The sequence below is a fragment of the Amblyomma mixtum genome, chromosome 3 (assembly GCF_055824585.1).
Source record: "Amblyomma mixtum isolate Tamu chromosome 3, ASM5582458v1, whole genome shotgun sequence".
NCBI lineage: Eukaryota > Metazoa > Arthropoda > Arachnida > Ixodida > Ixodidae > Amblyomma > Amblyomma mixtum.
In genome coordinates, this window is record NC_143014.1 from 324,650,693 (window position 1) to 324,660,696 (window position 10,004).

General features: G+C 45.2%; 1 pseudogene; it reads right to left on the reverse strand.

Annotated features, from left to right (window-relative positions):
* Window positions 1-835: 835 nt before the first annotated feature.
* LOC149355809 (uncharacterized) lies at window positions 836-6,248 on the reverse strand (annotated as a pseudogene).
* Window positions 6,249-10,004: the final 3,756 nt, after the last annotated feature.

A 10,004-nucleotide genomic window follows, 5' to 3' on the forward strand; every position in this document is an offset into this window, starting at 1 on the left:
GAAGCACTGCTGCAGAATCCAGTTTCAAGCTTTATTACAGTGGGGACATTATATGGCTCTTTCGCGTCAGCAATAAGTGTCCGCAATTTCTTTCCCCACGATTACATCGCTCTGACGTGCAACTAGTTTATTGATTAAACACGAAAAAACGTGAATGAAAAGGTCAGAACAGCCATGGAAGACTATATAGTACATGGACGTGAGAACAGCCACGGACGTCAATATAGTATGTGGACGTTTCGCTTTCTCATTGCTCCAATGCGGGTCGACACAGTGATCTGAAAGTTTTTCTAAGCTATTGCTCTTCCAAATGAAAACAAAAAAACGAGCATGGAAAAGGCTATAGCATAAACTCATGGCCACAAAGCGCGATTCTTGTACACGAGAGCAAACAAGAGTACACTACCACATATTAAATAAAATATTAAGATAAAGGCATTATTTCTCTCTTGTTCGTCAGGATCCGCGCCTCTGTCAAAGCGAGTATCCGTGATGATCAGACAACAAGAGCAAATCGATGCATTGCCATTCCTGTTAAACACGGGATCCCCTCCATTAGTTCTCCCCAATCAAGGCGGCACGGTTTCCTGCTCTGGCTTGCAATTCTAGGGAATGTCGGAAGAAGGTCATTCCACTTAAATATGCTAGGAACAAGTCCCATAAGCTTAAACTGGTATCGTCTGAACTTCCATAGATATTTACACTGAGTTCGTCCATCCTTTGTATATGTCGACAATCCAGCTTAGAAGAGCAAAAAAAATGGTGCTGAAGTTGCAATCTCGTGCACCCTATCCAAGGAAAGACCTGAGCGGCGATGAATTGCATGCAACACACTCTATTTACTGTTGAAATCTGTCAAGCCTGGCTCAAGCTGGACAGCCGGGTATAACATCATCAAAATCCCCTTCTTTCTCGAACCATACCCCGGGTGATATGCAGTAGCCGCGGAGGTATACCTTCCCACCGGCATAGTTAGCAGAGCCGGTTCTCAAAGCGGCTTCTTTAAGGGCTTCCACACCTTTGACAAAAAAGACGCAATGGTCCACGTGCAGGCCAGAAATCCAGAACTGTTCTTTGATCCAGTGCAATGTCTTCTCACTCCTTTCCGTGCATGCGTCGACGGCGTCAGCAATCTGCGCCAGCCTGTCAGCATTCAGACTGGTCGAAATCGAAAAGTCCTTTTTCAGCCTTTCGGTTACTGCGTTTATAGAGCTGGCAAGATTTTCTGTTTGCTCCTTTCTTGCTTTCAGACATTCCTTCATTTGCTCATTACAAGCCACGACTTCGCGCACACTTTCCGCGAAACTGTCCAAACTCTCTTTCATTAGCTCCGGCAATCCTTTCAAGCTTTCGTTTAAAGCGATCAATTCTTGCCTAAGCGTTTCTTTGAAGGCGTTCAAGCTGTGGCAAGTTTCGGTGAGTTTGTTGTCATGTGATCCCTTGTCAACAGGGAATCGCTCGAAGAAGGGTCTCATTTCACATCCCTGCTGTTTCAATGCTCTCTTGAAGGAAGACAAAATCCCCTTTTCGATCCTCAAAGTGGAGTGCCCATAGCATTCCGACGTGAAGGGTGTCTCCAGGGCACGACACTCTGATCTCAGGTGCGTACACACGTCTCTGCGGACAACGTAGGCCGAGCACTTGGGGCAGGAGACCGAGTGGGGACCACACTCCCGTTGGAAGTGCTGCCCGATCTCTGAAGCGGCCATCACGTCCGCGCAGCCTTTTTCTTCGTTCCAGCATTTCACCTACAAATAACAGATAACCATTAGCATAGAGCAAACCTACAGAATAACCATTCATGCACTTAGCGTCATGACTGCGTTCGTGCACTGCTAAACGCGCACTCAGAGGGAACCTTCTGAGTTCTGTTGTATACTGTTGGGCTTCATGGCGCATAAGAAACTAAGGCTATAAGGTTAGCAATGTGTGATGTCTTGTATAGACTTGACCAGAATGTACTCTTTATTTGCTCGATTTGCTTTGCACAGTGGTCTCAAAACAATGGACAAATAAAAAGGGGCATTTTTATCTGAAATGAATGTTACGCGAAAAAGAATGTGGTGATTTTAAAATCAATTTAAACTTTTTTTTCCTTCAGTTTTTCAAGATTTATGCATGCGAATAAGACGTTGGTTACCGTGAGCTTGTTTCCACATACAGGGCATGTGTTTCACCTAAGACTATACAGCGTTAACTTTTTAACTATTACCCTAGGGTAGCCGCGCTTACCCTTGGCGCTGTGCCCAAGAAAGTCTGGCTACATTGCGCCAAAATACATGCTCTTTGGAGAAGCTTGCAGGCAAACCAACCTCTCCAGTCCACGTAAATCGTCGAAATAGCCGGAACACCGTAGAGTCCCACAGGTGTACATGTAAACAGTGGCGCCGTCTAGCGACAAGTTGTCAAAGCACATCAACCCGTTGGGTTGAATTTTTTCGTCCTGTAATTGCTGATGATAGCAAAGGTAGGTGCAGTACGAGCCTTTTCTTTTTGTTGAAAAGAAGCAAAACTATCTCAATAGAATAAAATGTCAAAACCTGACTAAAAGCTACAGAACTACAACACCAGATGACGTTGCTAAGAGGAAAAGATTGGGGAAACACTCCGCATTTAGTCAGGCCTAAGAGCGGGAACATCGCCAAATTACTGAAAAAACAGGGGCATGTTGTCGCTCGTACCTCGACGTGTGGGCGGGAGTATGCGAAATAAAAGCGAACAGGAAGCATTTCGAGCCAGCTATCGCGTCGAAGAATGCACCGGCGACAAGTACTTTTTCCGAAGCGGGCGAGCAGCGCGCCGCCACCTTGTCAACGCATCCCGTAACGTGCCCGTAGCGCGCTATGGCTTGTAGCGTGCGTACGCCCGCAAGACGCGACGAGATGCGTAGCGTTCTGCGAATACGTTACCCGCAGAGATTCTCACTGCGTACGCCCAACTAGAAGTGTCCATTGGTAGCGAGCCAAGATGCAGCGCTACGATAACATCAAAGCGACTTTTTGAAGTTAAAAAAAAAAAAAACTAGCCCTCTCACTTCGTGCGCCCGGCGCACTCGGGTGTATTAAACCCGATACCCCGCAGCTGTCAAAGTTCTGCCTCTACATGGCTCTATGTACCTCCGCACCCGGAGAGCACCCTCCCCCTCCTGCACAAGCTGCCGCACCAAGTTGCGATCGGCTGCGTCGACCGTCTACGTGAGGATCGCACTAAAGGTCAAGCCAAGCCAGGCACATCCTGAGGCCCCGATTAGACATCGTGATGTATTGCTTTAGCAATAAAACTGTAAAGGCGATATTTCGGGACCTTAACAAGATACTACGACGAATAGGTGAATTGGACTAAAATTCGTTCCCGATTGAGTGAAAGCATTACTGCGGTGTCGCGTATGCCTTGATGTTGCTCATGTTTTGCGCCTCAAGCCTGATTATGAGCGCTTAAATTTTGCATCCTAAGCGTTTAATTGCGCCTTCCTTTCTTTTCGTTGTTTTGTCGTTGTCCGGGTCGAGAAAATGAAGATCATCATGACATTACTGCAAGTCATTCATACCTCTTTATTTCATCACCATTTTGCAATGCAGTAAAACCACCTCTCGTTCCTGTCCACACAAAAGTCACTAACCCAAGCCAACGCTGTAAATATATTCACCTTGTACTACACCCCTTCATGGAGAAAAGAAAAAAAAAACGGGGAACCTGTGCTACATAATGGCTGGCACGCTATTATTTCCTCGTGACGCTTGACAAAGATAAGATAAGAGTACAGGATGCTCGTCGAAAGTGTACTCCCCCTTGACGGTGGCATGATAATTTCCTGACCAAATATTTAGGGAAATCCCCCAAGGTGGAGTAGATTTGTAATAACGGAGTAATTACTCAGTGACGTCCACCCGAGCGCAGCCATACGCCACAAAGGAAAGCTATACAGCTTTCTCAGCTATACAGCTGCGCTCGGGTGGACGTCAATGAGTAATTACTCCCTTACATGATAATTTCCTGTTCCATTTTGCCTCCTAACAAGTACTTGGATGCAAAAATAGAATTAATGCTTTTATTCGCTTTTTCCTCAGCTGAACTAGTGATAATTGGTACATGGCTTGCACTATTTATCCTCGCTTCATGGAGATTGCTGGTTATCTGTCCGCGCACCACTGAGGCGTTTGGTATTCCGCCTACGCGCACATCTCATCTTTTACTATCACTGGAAAGATCGACGGAATGCATTATAGGTGCTATTTGTTACATATACAAGAGCAATAGCTGTGACAAGCACTGAAATGAGTGAGACGAAATAAAACAAAATTCTAGCGGTCGCAACGAAAATTGCCCTAATAGCGGCCGTACCTTTCCGCACTCTCTATTCCATATGTGTTCCAAGGAAGACTTAATTTTCAAAGATGGACTTTTTGGGGTTAAAACAGCTGTATAGTGTTACCCGGTCAAATGTTTAGGGGAAACCCCCAAGGTGGAGTAGATTTGTAATAATGGAGTAATTACTCATTGGCATCCACCCGAGCGCAGCCATACGGCTACCCCGGATCAGGACGAATTTTTCTTTAACTACGATGTTTCTGAGAAAGCTGTATAGCTTTCCTTTGTAGCCGTACCAGTGTTGGCGGACAACGGAAAGCTGATGATTTGTCTGAAGTAGTACTCTGGTTAACTAATCTCGAATAATTAACTTTTTAACTATCACAGCTAGGCAACTGGTTGCAATGAAAGATTTGTAGCCGGTCGTTAGTAATATATAGCCATATTAGTTTTTACAATTTTGGAAACACGATTATTCTCGGCACAATATCTGGACAAAATTTAGTACATCGTGACAAAATCTGCTCGCGAAAAGCGTGCGGGCAAATCAACCTTTCCAGTGCACGTAACAAGTCAAAAAAGACAAATTTTGTGGAGCCATAGCGCCAGGGGTAATCGTGGTTTTGAAATTATGAAAAGTGATATCGCTATTACTAATGACCGGCTGCAAATCTCTAATTTCCACTAGAAGCCTTGCATTACTAGTTAAAAATTAATTATTAAAAATTACTTAACAACCTTACTACTTCACACGATTCATTGGTTTGTGGTGTCTGCCAAGACTAGTAATAGTATGTTGAAAAAGCCATATTTTTACCTCTAAAAGCTGTTTTTCAAAATTTTGACTTGCCTGAAACGGCTGGTATACATCGAGAAAGGAATCGTTTTTTGGGAACATGTCTGTATCTACAGCACGACCAAGCCGGTCTATCTTTACGACAGAAAACTTCTGTTATCTATTAAACTGCTTCAGTTAACGCAAAAAAGTTGCATTTTTGACCGGTATGCGATCCCCAAAATTACAAGCTCAGACCTAAAACTAAAGCTGATGATGATGATGATAATGTTGATGAAATTTTATGATGCAAGGGCATCCGTGGCCAAAAAGCGCCAAGGGACAAGGTTATTTATTCTAATTAAGGTTAGGTCAGAGGCCCATTTCCCAAGCATTTCACCGTACAGAAGCCGAGTACCAGGCAGGGGAAAGCTTGCACCCATTGTATCACCGGTGGGTACCCGGCGGCACTGGGGATTGAACCCCGCACCTGCCGCATGCGAGGCGGATGGTCAAACCGTAAAACTAAAACTATTTTCTGCGGTGTTGTTGAACTTTGATCCCCGTAAATCACCGTTCTTGTGAATATCTCGTCGGCAGGGGTCTCCTTCCAGTCGACTTCCTCGTCTTGGCAGTGCTGGCCATCGAGAGGACACACTCCCTGACCGGTCTCTGCGCACTGACCGTAGCAGCACTCGCACAGCAGGTGCAAGCACGATAGGAGTGCGGTCTTCCTGCACACTAGTCCACAGGCCAGGCATAACTTGTTCCCAGGAACTGGTTTAACGAAGCGTAGGGACCGCCAGTCGAGTTCTGCGGTGAAACCGACCAACGTGTAGGACATGCCTCCGGTAGCCATCGTCAACTGCTCTACAAAGAGCGCGGGGTAGACTTGCCTGAACACCAAAGTATTATCTATCCCTATGTATTGTTTTTATTTTCAGGGGTCGTCAACGCTACAATCGCGGTGTTATCGTTGGATTCACAAGTGCTGGCTTCCTGGAACGCGCGTATGTATTGAAAGTACGCTTATCGCTTCTTTCCGGTAAATGCGATTCCACGAAGTGTCGTATTAATTGCTGCTAAAGAATAAATTGCTACCGCGTGGCCGTAAGTGAGAAGAAGTCTCTAAACGTACTGTAAAACCGGGACCGCCAAAGAAAAGGTTTCATACACTAGATCGTGGTATAGCCATTTTGGTCCTTTATTATTCCTGCATACTTGACTGTCGTGTAGTACGGAGTGAATTCCGTACTGGAGTAGATTACGAGGTTAATCAGCATGTAGGGAGGTTTTATGATAGGCAGCGACATCCCACCTGATCAACATCTCGGCTTTCAGGATTGCTAGCGAAGTATTGCTGTCGCACAAAAAGTGCACCATCGGCCAGTGCCCAAGGCAAGGGACATGCTTCACATCGAGCAACGACAAGGATTCCTTTAGCCAAAGGGTACAAGCGATATGGTTTTTTTGTAATCTAAATGTCCTGCTCTTCTCCTTTTGTGTCGTTCCGTTGCGATTCCTGAATCAAGAGTGCGATATCCCGTGAATACAGGGTCAATATGATGCGGAATATTTATGTGGCGTGATTCTTGCGTCTCTAATTACCTTATGAAAGGCTTCTCTCGGATAAGTCGCTGGCATATTCAATCTTTAATTTGGCGTGCGGTGGCATATTGTGGTGCATATTTTTCATGTTATGCTTAAGTAGACTAACTGCCTGATGGAATAAGAGTTATTAGTAATATTCATCGTATGCGGCTACGAGAAGCCAAAACAATGGGGATACTTAGCAAGTGTTGCGGTGGCGCAATCGCGCTTACTGCGGGTAAACGACTTGACAAGCATGGAAGTTGATGTAGTTTACGCCGCGGAAGAAGCGAGATAACCGAGAACCATTGCTAAGTATCACCCGTTTTCTGGCTGTTCGTAGCCGCAGGCGATTAAGATTACTAAAAATTTTTCATCTTAATCAGGCATTTATTTACTTCAGCATAACATAAAAAAATAAAATGGGCCTCGAAATTCCACCAAACGCGCCAAGTTACAAAATACATCTGTCACTGGTTTTGCCGACAGGAGCCTTTCACAAAGTGGAATTAGGGGTAAAAAAGTCACGAATGTTCAATATTTGGCCAAGTGTACGCAATTAATAAAGCTTCCAATATAATTTCCCTGTGGCTTCTTTATCGTCTCCGTATTGTTTGCGTATGATGCAAATAACGTCATGCCAACTTCTCAAGCACGTCCACCTCTCTATGTTCCAAGCGGTTTCCTTATCAGGCAAGCAAAAAGCGTGGGGAATAATGGGAAGCTTCACATGGAAAGTTTCGACATCAACGGCCTATGATAATGTTCGGTTCAGATCACAAAGGTGGGTTCAGATAAAGCCAACGCTCCCACACTTCACTGTTTTATTGGCCAGAACTCCGGTGAGGCTTGTTACCTCTACTGCCGAGGGACTCGGTGTTTGCGTTGTTTAATGCCATGCGCACAAGCTAAATGAATTGGAAAAGATTGGCTCTGGACTAAATTAGACCCTCCAATATTCTTAAAACTGCACTGGAGAGGAATCTGTACACGTATGTTTACCGCCGGAACACGATCTACACGTTCCGGGCGTTCTTAGAAACTTCGAATTTGCCCTGTGCGGCCGATTTCCCTAATTTAAATCCCATTAAACGTCCCGGCTTTCGCCTTTTTTTTAATTTCCCGCAGACGGTGGGAGGAGTCGACCAAGCTTTGAACCACTCCCGTGGCGGCTTGCCGCTCTGCCGTCGGCGGCGGTGATAGGCGAAAGCAAATAGTCCAAGCATGCTTTTATTTTCGTGGGCCTAATTTGGAGCTGTGTAGCCTCTGACTAGATCTATTGATTCACGGAAACCTAAAAAACAAAATAAAAGCGAAAGCAAAGTCGCCACACGACTGCCTGAAAGGTGCTCCATGCGTTGGTCTACTCATCCCACCGTCTGCGGGAAATAAAAAAAAAGCGGGAGGCGGACGTTAATCCGCTTTAAATTAGAGAAATCGGTCGCACAGGGAATAATTCGTGGTTTCTAAGAATGCTAGGAATGTGTAGATTGAGTTCCCACGATAAAAAGACGAGTTCAGATTCCTCTTCCGTGCAGCTTTAACGAGTGCTGACATCGCACAGGGCACAGCTCTTGAATGCGTTGGTACTACGACCTTATCTCGGCGAAATGAGTCTATCTGGTGTTGTGTGATAAAGTTTCCGTGCCGTAGGAGACCTCCATCCACAATCCGTCCAGCACTGCCCACCACCCATTCACTAACTCCGAAATTTATTACTCCCCAGCAAACAACCAACCTTCACCCTCCCGTAAGCCTCACCCACCAATGAACACCCATCTTTTCAAATTTGTCCTGTTGTGTCTGTGAATGAATGAATGAATGAATGAATTAATGAATTAATGAATGAAAACGAAAATTACGAGAAGAGGGACGTACACCACGACGACTGAGTGGTCGTCGTCGTACACCCAGTCGTCATGGTGTAGTACGTCACTCTATCTGCCATTATCTTTTAAGACTGGTTCTCCTCTTTGGATTATATGTCTGTCTAGCAGCGCAGACAGGTCTTTCTGCTGACCACCGCTCTGGGGGCTGCATTCATACCCGTTTATTTTTTCAGGACTTCTACTCAGCAAAACCGCCTGAAACTGCTTTCTCTACCGACAAGGCCGCTGCAGTCACAACCCAAGATTACAGATGCGCTCAACATGGACTACACTCATTCGTGAAGATAAAATGCAGCGAACCTGTGGTACACAATGCCTGGCGCCCCATTGCTAACATGCGGTGCCTGCCCAAAAAAAGAGCATAGGATGCTCGTCGGAACTAAACTATACTACCTCATGATTTCACCTTGATAATTTCTAAAAGCCACTCGATGACACCAGCGTCGTTTTTTTATTTTTTGAACGCGTAACAATATTAAGACGCAGAACAGGAAATTAGTGAGTCTGTTCGGTTCATGCTCCGCATAGCTACCGACAATGATGCATGGTTCGCACCCTTTATCTTCGCTTCACGCAGAAATACGGTTTCCTGCCCAAGCATTATGACTGGAAACAACGTTGGAATCCATAATGTCACAACTGGTATTTCTACGAAAGTACGATAGAGTGATCGCAGTGAGGTACTATCAGCGTCAATTGAAACGCGAACAAGCCAATTGAAACGCGAACAGCACAACTCGCAGATATTATACTAGGGAGGCAAAATACATGTTTCCCATCGAAGCCGAAAAGACCGCTCTTCTGAAAAGTTAATAGGCCACGCCTGTATTTCGCCTCCAGCCTCTAATATGCTTGATTTTTTGTGCTCGCGCTCCAAGTGTTTTGTTCGCGTTTCATTTGACGCTGATAGTGCATTCCAAGGAATGACCCTTAAGAAAACTCTTAATGTAGTGGCCGCAAAAAAAAATCTTTCAAAGGGGGTAACTGCGTCCAGCTCATCATCAGTTGAGAAAGAAATCACCGCATCGAACTACCTACATTTATAGAAGCGAAGGAGGTGATTCCTCCTGGCGACGATGAAGATATGAAGAGGAAGGATTTCGTTCGTGCTTTGCTATTGATCGAAGCTAGATTAGAGAATGTGAGAGATGGCAATAACATGTCAACCACAGGCGTCGCCATTTTGAGCTCATGTGATGTGAGAAAGCCTGTTATTATTACCCCTGTAGCGAGAAATCACGCAGTTGTAAAGCAGCGTTCTTCTCTGTCGTGTCATATACTCCGCGGTCTTACTAACAGCGCTACCTTTAAATTCAAATAACGAGTGACCAACACCAACAAGTCCTACTCAAGCAACTTGGAGGTTACAATGTATTCTCCATGCCGGATACTTCTCAAGCTCCTTTTCCGGCTTTTGGTATGTACGCAGTGGGTAGCGGGTA